The following is a 13,847-nucleotide window of genomic DNA, read 5'->3' as shown; positions in this document are numbered from 1 at the left end:
CAGCCGTCACTGCTTCCTTCTTCGGTGTGCTTCTTTTCTGCATCTGAGCTCGGTCAGGAGCGCCCTCTTCATCCATGCTGATATTCTGCTATGCTTGCTTTACTTTCTGCATATTGCAATAGACTACTCTTACACTCTAAGGAGGTTGTCCTTGAAGATTGACCGAGTCTCCTGGGCCCCTTTTCCCTCCAGGTCTGTCTTCCATGGGAAGTCATTGCAGCCAGTGCTGCCCTTGACCTTCACCTTTTCAACCAGTTCTTCCTTGTTTGTGAGTAACAGGTCCAGCAGAGCATCTCCCCTAATCAGTTCATTGATCACCTGCTTCCAGAAGATGTCTTCAATACACTCCAGAAACCTCCTGGATTGGTTGTGCATGGCCCTGTTACCATTCTAGCGGATATCAGGGTGTTTGAAGTTCTTCATGAATGCCAGGGCCTGTGATAAAGATGCACTCAAATACAATAGAACTAAACAATAATTCAACTTTGTGCATACAACATGTTTAGACCCCAAATATCCCTGCAAACACATTATGCAATACCAAAGAAAAACCTCATCATGCACATTATAGCATGAGCAGGAAACACAGCTAGAGCTACGGTGCAACTGCAGTCGGCAGGACAATGTAAATTGACACGATGAGACTGAGCCTCCAAGACAAGAGCTGGAGATGTCAAGCAAGAGAGCATCATTCTAAGTCCTGAATTTGGTGTTGACCCTGAAGAAGTGGGGATCACTACGTCCTCATCACTACCACTTATTGAAGCAGTTACTCTCAATATTTCTATCCAAATACTGGTATTAGCAACACGAGATCTGACGGACTATATTGAAATACAATCATCTTGAAATCTTCATTTCCAAGGATCAACTTTATTTCTGTTGCAATCTCCTGAAAAACAAAGCAAAAATATCGTTCAAGGACCTTTTACACATTAGCATGTAATTGCACTATATCAAATAGTTCAAGGCCATGTTCTTTCTGCTCTATTATCTCCTAAGTTTCTTTGATGCCAGCTGTTAAACATGGTATTTTGTTTCCAGGCTTCTATGGCAAAACATTACTGATGTGCATTTCAAAAAGCGTTGTGAAAGCTGTTACCATTCAGCTCTTGAGAGTTTGCTCATCTCATCTGGTATTGATTATTAACATTCAATTTATATATGTTAATCAGGGCTGGGCCTGTTCCACAGAGTACAAACCAGTCAGTCTGAAATTTGCCAAGTGAAAATATTTGAGAGCTTAATAAATATTCCTGGTACCAGCATTTCCACTTAACATAAGTATATCCATTACTGACACAATCAATTGCAATCATTTGCTCCACTTTTTCTACTAAATTACAAAATATTTCGCACATTTTTTTCCTCAAATAACATATAGTAAGCTTGGCAAGTGGGAAGACACAGGGAATAGTTTTACAAAACAATATGTCATTTTTCTTTTTCACAGAACATATGTCAGCCACTAGCAGACTCAGGAGATCTAATCCATATGAGAGTTCCTCAAATGTGTTACAAAATACAGGCAGAATCTTGCAAAATAATTTTCTTTCTTCAAATTTATAAGCTTGGGATGACAATTAGGTCTAATCCATCATTCAATACAGTTAATTAAAAAAAAAAAAAGAAGAAATAATTCCTTTATCTGTTTTCCACAGTAAAACTATAGGGTATTTCCAGGCACTAGTTAAGTGAATAAAACCTGTTTTAAACTGTAGGACCTCTTTAATAATCTCCTAGTTTAGCCTGGAGACATGTTATACTGTGATTCTGATGGGATGCAACTTATTTTCAGTTCTGTGATCTACAGAGTTTATTAAAATTATGCACCAAAGTGTGCTATCAATCTACTCACATCATAGAAGTTATTTTTGTAACGGACACGGTAAGAGGTGCTTGAAATAGTCTAACTGTAGTGCCCATGAATTTATCCAAATGCTTGCGATTCCCTCTGCTGTTTTCGCGAGACTGCCTCTGTTAAATGTTATCAGTGAAAAATTTAAATTTCTCATCATGTGGTCATCAACTTGTAACGGCAGTAACCCAGAGAAATAATTTGCTAAAGTAATAACATGTTATGCTTTATTGTAAGATGATTTCTGGCCTGCTGAGGAAGTCAACCAGTATTTTCAACAAATCTGGGCATTGTCCACAGAGTGAGTCTTCTTTGATCGCACTGTTATACAGCAGAGGAACACAGTCATCCACCGCCAGTAAACGTAAAGATATTTATTAACCTATTTTCTTTTGGACCCATTCAGAAACAAAGAGAGCAACCTCTCTGCACTTCTCAAACCAAATATTTGCAGGCTTTCACTCCCTGCAACAGAAGAATCGGTGCAAACTACCTTTAATGCATGCAGCAAATCAGCATCTCTCCAGTCCATCTGCTGTATGCCACTACACGTGAAATGTGTAACTCGAAATAACCACTGCAGTATGGCAGTGCAGGGTTCTGCTACTATAGCTACTCTTTTGCTAAACTCATCCTGCAGTTAACGTAACCACCCATACTAAAACCAAGTGAGTTAACTAGAGACAAGCAAGGGTATTCAGGCAATTCCCTCCCCTATTTCCTAGTGACTGTGTTCAGTTAAGCATCTAAGAGAAAGCATTTGCAGAACCAGGCCACGGAAATATCTGCCAACATAGAATCTTTTTCTCAATACCATAAAACCAAAAATCTACAATCTCCTCACAGCTTTGGAAGAAGCTATATTGAAAACATGTGTCCTGCAGCTGGACTGCAAAGCAAATAGGATCCTAAACAACTGGGACAGGCACTGGTTGACCTGTGAACTGCAAGGGAATTTACTCTGTGCTGCTTTGCTTCCTTTGCTGTCGTCTTCATCTAATATGGGGGATTTACCTCTGCAGAAACATCATGGAGCTAACAGGTGCTTGGGAAAAAGACTAAGGGTCCTAAAAGCTAAGTACTAGTGGTGGAAAATTTCTCAAAGCTCTCTGACAAAGGAGTTGCACTTTCTGTTCTCCATATGAAAGAGTATGCTTTTATATGACAAGGAGCAACAATGGTGTGTACATGGAAGTAGAAAAATATCTTCAATGCATTATGATTAATTTACCTTAAAAAGAAGTTTTCTCTGTCCTTAGCATTTCTTTAGATTTTACTGCCTATTCGTTTGTATCTATGAAATACTTACAATTTGTAAATGTTCTTTCTGTCTGTAATGTTGATAAATTACCCTGAGAACGTTAATTAGCATTATGTTTCAAAAAACGTTTTCTTGATGTTCTCTGCAATCATTTTTTGGCTAAAAAGTTTATATTACTAAACCTTTTGTGCAATCTTCATGTTCAAAGAAGGAATCTTGATCTGACTACATTAGCTCAAGCTTGTCTGTTCTGATATTTTCCTAAATATTGTCAAAATCATTTTCCTTGGCATGCTTTTTTGTTTCACATTCCTCTGTTGTCAAATTCTTTCTTTTTGCAGGTAGTTCTTGTCTTCAATTTCCAGTGCTCTGTGCAGTTCTGCTGCCACTTATCTATCAGCTCCATCTTCTATGCTCCTGCCATCAGCTCTCTCCACGCTGGACCGAGGCACAGATACCAGATAAAGCCTTGAGCACTGGGATAAAGTGTTTTCCCATTAAAAAAAAAATATCTGTCATTCAGTCTTTCAAAATCTTCCATTCCCTAGCTTGTATATAAATCCAAATTTGAGAATAATTGATCTTGAAATGTCTGGCTGAATATACAGCCTGCTGAAACAAGAGCAGGAGAGCTCCCTCCATCCACTCCCATAGTTTGTGTGAATCCATGTGGATCCAGCAGGAGACTGATTCAGTGTGTCAGGGGTAGGGGACTGAAGGAGACCTGTACATCCACCCAAACAGAAACACAGGGTCCTCTGCTGTGTCTGAGGCCATTTTCCGGGAAGAGAGAGGAGTGTGACGATGCTAAACCAAACAAGAGAAGAGAACACAAAGGTCTCTTTGTCAAGTTTCCAAGACACAGTTGCCTTCGTCCTTTCTTGGTGTGCGGAATGCTTCCCCTGGCCTCCTAATGAAGCTGCCAAACACCCTCCCTCTCAATATTTCATGCATCATTTCACTGCATAGACCTTTCTGTCCTCGGCATTCGTCCCGTATCAGTTTTTATCCACTGTATCCTTACAGTCCTGGGGAGTGAGTAACTTCACTCATGAGGCCGCTGTTACAGAAAGCGGTGCTGCCTTTCCCAGTGAATCCAGGAAGGTTTTACACTGGGACTTCAGACTGTAAGAATGAATCTATGATCTTTTTCATGGGTGAAGCTGTCTGATCAGATTCTGTCAGAAGGGAATCACAGCCCAAGTTCACATCGGGGATCATCACTGGTTTGTTTTCCAAGTGTTAGTATTAACCCCCCCTCCCCCCCAAAAAAAAAACAACTAAGAAGTCAACTGATAAGTTTGGCAATCCCAAAATCAGCTGTTTGTAACAGAATTATATAGAGTAATCCAAACCAAGAAGTTATACACAGTTACACCGTTTCCGTCTATTGCACCTTCAGGCACAGAAGAGTGCTCCTTTGTGCAGCAACAGGAAGCTCATTTTGTGCTCATTCAGATGCACTTTGTTACCAAATGAGTCACTGTGGTCTTTGTCTCTCTCCCAACGCGAGTTTATATTTGGTTTTTTCATAGTTTTCACTTTGCATACATGAACATTTTTTACATCCATTTGTAAAGTTCAGTGTTATGTTGATATGTTTCCATTTTTCAGAACAGCCTCAGGTTTTTTAAAATCCACTTAAATCCAAAATAACAGACTGTGCTTAAAGGCAGGGAATAGACATGTTGAAGGAGTCAGATTATGCCCCAGATCATTAACATCAGTCCATCTTCACAAAAGTCAGGTAATTTATGCCAGCTAATGTTTTGGCTTTGCATGTTAAGCTTCCATTAAGAAATTATGAAAACAATACTGAGAGTGATCTAGAGAGTTATAAAAAAGCTTTGGAATTATTATTTTAAGATTTCATTTCTGCATTTTTGTATAAAACCCAAATGTTTACTAATCGGGTCAAGGCATGTGTCTATTCGGGAGCCATCACAGCATTGTTGAAGAATTTGGCAAAATTCTCAGATCTACTCTCGTTTATAGCGCTTATTGCCAGAATGCTCTGTCATTTTCCAAGAAATGCGTATTTCTTGGACTCGTTGTCCCAGCTGGTTTATTGATTTCATAGTTCCCCTTTCCAAATCGCTGTTCCAGCTCATTGATGATTCTATCCAGTGCTGGTTACACAAAATGTTGTTGAAAGTCATCTTTACTTTGAAAAGCCATGTGTTGACCAGTATTTTTAGTTGACAGATATACTTAGCCAAGATGACAATCTCCAACTTTTCTACTGTGTTTTTTCCGCAGAAGGCAATGAGCTGTTTGCTGCAATAAACTCTTCTGCTTTGCCCATACTTATGGCCACAATCCATGCTCTAAATCACTGTCTACATTATTTTAACATAAATCCCCTTTCAAATACCCTTCTAATTCAATGGCATGCCATAAATCAAATACACACTATTATAACTGCCTTGAGACTCTACTGGAGCTCTTCAAATACACTCTTTAAAAGCACTGACTTTATGGCAAGCTTCAGGGTAAATTTACAGCATGATACACAAAGACTTAGTCACAGGATAAAATTCTGCATGCAGAGAAGCTTAGTAGCTTGGTCTTCTCAAACACACAGGTGGTTCACTTTAGAAATATATATAGTCCCACTGAAGTTAATGGAATTATGTGTATGCTTAAGGATAAGTATATGTATAAGTATTTTCAGGAATAGTTCCAGTATTCCCATTTATCTAAATAGCTACACATTTAAAAATCTTACCTTTAGCAATTGGCTTAAGTTTTTCTCTTCCAAACTGCTTCGTGTGCTTTTGGGGTGGCTGGCAGATTCCTGCGGTTGGCAAAACTTGCTAAAAAGAATCCACTAGCTTAGATCATCAAGAGATTGGCTCCCATTAGTCACACTTACTAAAACTGTTTCTAAGAAGTGGACCTGGGTGATAAGTCAGACACGAACAGTCCACAGGGGCAAGTTTAGGGCCATCTCAGTTTGCTCTTACAGTTTAGGATGAGGAGGTATGTCACAGGTTTGCAGAGCTTTAAGCAAAATGGAACATAGGCAAAGACTATGCCACTGCCTTTCTCCCCCCCTCCCCCCCTCCCAAAGAAAAAAAAACAACAAAAAACACCTCAACGTGATCTCCACCCCTAGCTCTTGCTCCCCACTGACAGAGAAGGCTACTTTTGCCAGGCAGCCTCGGAGTGCCTTCTCTGCTTCGTATGCACGCCTAAGGCTTTAAACCCTTTCTACCCATCTGATTAGAAAGGATATCAAGCTGACAGCCACGATGATGAAGACCGGGAACAGCATGAATAATAGTCCTCATGGTTTGATATAAACTAATATAATCAGATATTTTCCAAGAGATTTCTACCACTGCACAGCAGCTCCACTTTCAACCTGCAGCTGGTCTCTGGGTACACAATCACGTGAACAAACCAGGACTAGCCCTGAACAACCGTAATGAGGGACAAACAGTCTACACTTCAAACCCCGCTTTCTGATCATCTTGTTAGGAATAATAGGCTCTGTAAGAAACAGGACATATTGAAAATGCTGAAAAAGTTAAACTGGCTAATACTTGTACAGCAGTTTTGCTATACGATAATCCAAAAGAAAATGTCTCAATGTACTTGCCTTCCAAAGGAGTCCCAAAGGAGGAGTCCAGATTGCAACTCACATCTAGATTGTCTGATTTATGAAGCTCCTCATCTGCTGAATTCAGCAAGCAGCCTACAGAAACTAATCCCAACATGCTACCTTTATGAGAAAGCTAAATATTATTCTCTATTTCCCAGGCAGAGAACTAAAAACTGGGAGAATAAACAATCCACTGCATAGCACTGAGCAAGATATTGGCAACCGCAGACCACGTCAATGCCATTTCTGCCCCGGTATTTCAGATAAGTGTCAAACACTATCATGAATGATTGCTTATTATGTCTGAAAACGAGCTTCTTCCAACTCAACAGAGCTTAGGTAACAAACCATCCTTCTGCAGTCTCTTAATTGTTTAATGGGCTTTCCACAAGGTCAATGTTATAAAATAGTTAATTATGACAGATCTATTTATTTTAAGGCCACCTCAGATCGTACTACAAGATTAATAGTGCTAGCTGGAGGCCTGATCTAAGTACTTCACTCGCATAGATAACTTCTTGCACATGCATAACCACTTTGCACTCAGTGAGACAATGCATTTGACTTACCCACGAGTGTATAAAGTCCTGGAATCACGGCAATCAGGCTTAACTGCTCAATAGATACTAAGCATCCAAGTTGATATATAAAGTTTCTGTGTAGCTTAAGATGGATGCCTGCCCCTACTATCATTTGTATAATACAAGAAGCCTGAACAGAAAAATGAAGAGATAAACTTGCCAATGTGTGACTGAACACAGATATACAGATACTCAAATCCAAGGGAACATATCACCCTAACCCCAATCCGGGTACCTACGGCTATTGTTTAAGAAAGAAAAGGTGTTTAAGAAAAATAATTCTACCTCCATGTAATATTTATCAATGATGTATTAGTGAAATAAGCAAGGACAGCATAGTTAAAAATAGAAAGTTTTGTTTAAAATATGGAAGAAGCATGAGAAGAGAGGTTCTAGAGAGGCCACCCCAATAACCTACTATTGAAATCCACTCTCTTGTAAGAAACCTGAACACTAACAAGTATTCTATAATGAGCCATTTTCATTTTGCTTATATGAACCAGTGTTTTCTACTAATGATTTGACAAAGTTATTCCTGAACATGGCAGCTGACAGATTTCTTTATGAAATAATTATTGAACCAAACAAGGCTACTTTAGACTTTTAGAAGTTATGTTATAGGAGAGTTGCACATGCAAAATAAATTTGAATTAGGTAATCAGAACTTGGGAAAAAGAAACAAATGTTGGTCTATAACTATGATTTTTATTTCAAAAGGGCAAACTTAGGAAGAGAAACTGAGTTAAGTAAACTTTCCTGAAGAAGTCAAGAATATGAACACTAAGGAACCTTGGAATTTCCTTAAACGAAGTGTGCTAAAGCTATTTGGAACTGGTAAGTGGGGAAAACTGTAGAGACAGGACTTCAGAAGCAGCCAGATGATAACCATTTCCAAAAGCATTTTAGGAGTAAGCACAGAAGCTGATACAAACTTGTACAGCTGACATAGAAGTGGGTAAAAAAAGTCTCACACCAGGTGAGATATTTCTAGTAGAAAGAAGCAAGTGGTTCATCGAGTTTAGGCAAACAAAGGCTGTGAGGACAGTTGATCAGTTTCCCGACTATCCTTGGAGTTGCTACTACCAAAAGTTATTAGCCTAAGTTATAATACCAACAACACAAGGAAATGGGCTAAAAAAAAAAAAAATACTCTTCATGGAGGTTTAAAGAGGAAATAAGGTTTCTTTTCTGAAAAGTTTTGAAACAGCCTACTAGTAGGGGCAGAGCAAGCAAAAGCCTAACTGGTTTTACAGTAAATTATGAAAGGACGACAGTGTAGCTGCTCGGGTCAGGGCAGAAAACAGCGACTGAAAAGGTCATTCCAGACCTACAGCCCACACTCCTATCTTTAGCCTAGTGCTTTGCCCTATTCTAAATACCCTAATAAGTAAATGCAATTTCTCGTGCTTTATCGAGTTGTACAATAGATCTTCAGGGAAAACAATAACCAAGCTCTTGTGCATGTTTTTCCCAGAGCCAGGGACTGGAGCCATGGCATTTGGATGAAAAAATCTTTATTCTTGCCCAGTTTTCTTCTGTGGAGCCAAAGTGTCTGATTCTGCTGGCATCCAGTTTCAGTTCTGATTTCAGTCCAGTGAACCTGGTAACTCTGGACTGTGATCTTTTACACCACAGAATTTCTCATCATCTTTGTAGCCAAATTTATCATCATCACTTCTCACAATAAAGTAATGCTCCTGACTGTTTCAGATTGTTTCTCACTGTACTTTCTGGCCTTTATATCCTGAAGTTCACAGAAGTGACATGTAAAATGTTTTTCTCCTTTACTCCTTTCTTTCCCTGATTGTACAAAATTACTCTAAAGAATCACGTCATCCATTTCAGTCATCTTTGCTTTCGGCAAGTAATGTTTCAATATCCATTTCCTGATCCTATTCCTAAACAATCATAAATAGAAAAATGTGAACATAAATATGCCAGTATGAAGTCAATGCCAAATGACTCTTGTCCCCAATGTCCTATATAATACCAATATAACCAACATTTCAAATCCTGCAAAAGGTTTTTGCATTTGCATTGTCACCGCGGGCTCCATGAAGCTGAGACTAGGGTGCCTTCGGCTCTGCAGCACGCCAGCCAATCCAGCTGAAAGAGTGCAGCTTTAGATTTTAGGCTCAAAAAACTAGAAACAATAACCACATTTTCTAGATGACACTGAGCTGCAACATAGGCAAATAAATATAAACCTCATGTGGATAAGCATGTCTTATCCCATGGTCTAACAGGAGAACAAGAGACAGGCTCTCCTCTGACTTTGGGAAAAGAACTGTTGCTTTGCAAGAGCACCAGGGTTTATAATGACTGAGACAGAGACACAGATTTCTGCATCATTTGATAACTACATGCTCTTAATCTTCCTCTTTAAGTCTTGATCCACTTTCTCTTTTAAAGTGTCCCTGGCTGAGAGAGCACTTCCTTTTGTTATTGGCCAGGGAAAGCAGATTTCAGCATTTGCTTTCTCGTCAGTTAAAAGGGGGAAAAAAGGCACCTACCTAGCATATGCAGCTTGGTATTTCTCCACACCACCAGAAAACAAATTAAAAATTTGCACCAGCAAATTGCTGGTAATTCATATCGACTCAAGGTATCAACAGCCTGATGGTTTAATGGACACCTCTAGTTTATGGTGAAAGATCTTAATCACATTCAGCAGATTTTTCCACCTATTTTAAAGATGCCCAGATTTCATCTTTCATTCTCAAGGATTTTTATTACACCAACACATACATCACAGTCCAGCATGCTTATATACTGCTTTGGTAAGGAGTGCCCTTCTTGTTTTGGAAAAAGGATGATTTTGATGAGTCTTGGCGTATTCTCCATTGCCCACTCACCTTGTGCTGGCACCCGCATCCTGGTCAGGCAATACCCTCCTGAGGGACAGGGGAAATTACACCTTTCCTAGCAGTAAATTAACATGCTCATCTGGAAGAAGCTTAAAAAAAGTTTCCGGAGTTATTTTTCTGCCAATTCAGTGGTCTGAACCAGCCCCACAGATGGTGAGGCATTTTCCAGAGCTGGCAGTGCAGGAGCAGGATCACCGCTGGCCGGGGGCCACTCCATCCCTGAGGTGAGGGAGAGTTTTCCAGATGAGCTAGAAGGGGCTGTAACTCAGCTACTGAGAACTGCAGGCTCAAGAGTAATGGCACAGTAGAGAGAGATTTCTTTATAAAACATTTAAATTATAATTTGTCTGATGCAGCAGTTGAACTTCTGTTTAAAGAGCACCTTATTTTGTGTTCTACTAGAACAGTCTTTTAGAGATTAAGAGTCTATTTAGTGTGGTCACTTTGAGGAAGAGCTACAGCCATTCTCATTTCAATGCTCTCAGACCTTTGCTTTCACCACACAGACGCTGACTTACAGTTTCCCAAGCAGGGTGTGCAAGCACAGGGAGAGCATCTGCCCGCAAGCAGGCACACATTAAGGAGAGGGATCAGACACTGGCACAAACATCCCCTTTCAGACCTATACTGGGTCACTTCAGTCCCCCCCAGGCCAGGCATGGCTTTCTGAAAGCATCAGCCCCTTGGTCAATGAAAAGGGCCATTTGTTCCTGATACCACAGTGCTGCTGCAGCAGCGCAGCGCTGGTGCGCAGGGGAGGCACTGAGCAGATGCTCTGGATTGCTGCTTGGTGGCCTGGGCTCTGGGCATTGCTCGCTGCAGCTGCTGCTACGCTGTTCTGTACATACTCAATACACTGAAAATCTGTGCTTGCATCTACCCGGCTGCCCAGCACGCTAACTCTGAAACAGGATGAGAATTGAACAGAGCAGTAGTTAAGTCAGAAAGGAAGGTGGCCTCATTTCCTTCATCACAGAAATCAGCTCCAAATGTGTTTTCCCCACTCAGGTGAGTCATTTCTCTTCAGAGTAAGCCAGAGGCAACCCTCATGGCCAGGGCCACCACCACCACCGAGGCTTCAAGCTCCCAGCACTTTCAGAAGCAACACAGCTCCAGCAGTTTCTCCCAAACAACTAGCTTTTGGGGAGAAAACCTTCTCATTCCCTCACCTAGTATCACCGTTACACGATGCCACCTTACAGCGCAGTGCCAGGGTCTTGTTTCTGGCCTTGGAGGTATGTTCACTTGCTTTGGCATCACTTCACACATACTAAAACCAAACATGTGCTAATGCAACAAGCCGCCCACAGCTTTGCTGTTCTGCATATGCACGATTACTTGCGCCGAATCTCCAAATTAGTCTCCTGAGTCTAGATTAATTCACAAGAAAGGAAAAGTGCTTGTCACAGCTACCAGGGTGGATACAGTGCTCTTCCAGCGTGGACCCATGCCAGGTTCAGTTCAATCCCCAGCTGCAGAGCAATCCATGCTTTCCAAATGAAGGAGGACAAGTTTAGCGGATAACATAGCAAAGCAGAAAATAACTCTATTTCATGAGAGGTTTTGAAGTTCCTCCATTTATTTTTGTTCCACTGCAGAAATGTCGCAGTCAGTTTCCTACATCCCAGATGACTGACCAAACCACTCAGGATCACAGAGCTACCCCGAGGGCAGTTTCTGGATTGTCACCAGGTACCAGAAAACTGTCATGTCAGGCTGTGTGCGACTTCAAATCTTTGAGTCTTGAATGCAAGCGTTAGACTAACCTCCCACTTCTCTTTTACTGAGGCTGTCGATAAAGCGTATTCAATACCATTTAACTTGCATTATAAACATAACTGGTCCTATAAAGTGTTTTTTATTTGACAATAAGTAGAGATTTTTTCCAAAATACTGTCACTGAGTTGCTGATTTTAATAGGGATTTCTGTATAAATTCCTAATTCAGATGAGTTTTGGTAAGTTCATTCCATTTTCTTATCAGGGCCCGAGCACACCAACAGGCTGCGCAGCCATTTTCCCCCCACCACTAAGGGCTTGGCTGCCCCTGCCCAAAGCTGCCTGTGGTAGAGTGTAGCTGTTCGATCTGGGATCGGATTTGCCTGGAAAAACATTGTAAGAAACCCCACTCCTTCACGTGGGAAGGTTGGGGGGTTTTTTTTAGAGTAAAAGTTTTCTGCTAAAAATCTTTGTCATGACAGTATCTAACTATAAAAATAAAGTTCAGTTTCCAAAATTCTAGTAGTCTGTCAAATATTAAAATCGTGTTTGAAAAGTCCATGCAACTATTACTTTTTAATGGTACGATATTTAATAAAAAAAGCTTCAAGATTGTTGCTGAGTACCTCGATCACCTGCAGCTATAGGAATGAGCATCCTGTAATGTATAATGAATGCTCAGGCTCTACTTAGTTTTGCCCAGGGCTTGTTTTGCCTTAAAATGTTGGGGTTTGTTTTGGGGTTGCTTGAGTAACATTTGTTGTAGTTTTAAAGGGCCTAACAATAGTCCAGGGAGAATTCTAGTGCTGGTGTTTTACATTTTTATACAGTAAGTACTAAACTTTTTTGGATAGTTGATCTTCAACTCGTTCAAGATCAGTTTTAGCAGAAAAAAATCCCCATTGTTTATTACTTTATAGCTAGGACCACTGGTAGGCAGGATAACGGGGAGGTAGTCTGATCTGCCCTTCCCCTGGGACACGGGAGAAACGAAAATGTTCCCTGTCCACTCCTAGCTTAGATGAGATGCTAAGAAAAAGCAGGGAACCCTATACGCTGTCAGGTCTCTATTTCAAAGGAAGCAGAGCACTTACATTTTTATGAATAGCACTGACAGCCAAAGGTATTGGATAAACATACATCATTTCCGCGCAGTTTTATGAATCATTCTATAGCATGTATTAATCCCAGATGGTATGGGAACATCACCTTTTAAATGAATACTGGTATCAACCTTATTTACTTCTCCTGACCAAAACAACCACAGACCTATAATATCCACCTAGAAGGCATAGCTTCCTGATCTCTCTCATCTCTTCAGGGACAGCCTTTTACCTTACAATTTAAAGTTAGTTTAAATGCTTCAAAAAGTGTAAGAGCTCATCAGTTCCAGGCCTGCTGAACAGATTTTTGTCAAGCTTTTAGATATTGGACAATACTAGGTTATTTTCATTGTACAGATACGGAGAATGAAAGCACAGACAGGCACACAGCACTTCGTTTTTTCAAGGCACTTGGCTGCCTACACATACAGGTAATTGCTCAGCACTTCTAGAAAGTGCCTCAGAAACAGAGGTGTGGGTACTTTTGAAAGCACTCATTTCCTTGATCATCATCTTTGTGGGAAGATCACCTAGGCTAAGTTTTTTTACAGCAGCAAAAGTTACCCTACCTTTGATCATTCCTGGGATGAGTCTCCAGTTCAACTCCAGATGCAACTCTTGAATTCTACTAGTCAAAATATTCCAAATCTTGAAGAGTTCACTAATTTCAAATAATTAATACAGTCCTTAAAGTTCAGTGTTTACTGAAGAAATTAGTAGGTCTGCAAAAAATGAAGTGGAGCTTAGCTTCTTGATTCACTTTTTCCAACAGTGGCAACGCTTCTGTGAGCACTTTAGTGGGGATTCAAGAAACCTGATACATCCAACCACAGCACCATTACCTCACTCTAA

The sequence above is a fragment of the Aptenodytes patagonicus genome, chromosome 5, assembly GCF_965638725.1.
Source record: "Aptenodytes patagonicus chromosome 5, bAptPat1.pri.cur, whole genome shotgun sequence".
In the NCBI taxonomy this organism is placed as follows: domain Eukaryota; kingdom Metazoa; phylum Chordata; class Aves; order Sphenisciformes; family Spheniscidae; genus Aptenodytes; species Aptenodytes patagonicus.
The sequence above is the reverse complement of the archived record's forward strand: the minus strand, read 5'-3'. Positions refer to the sequence as shown.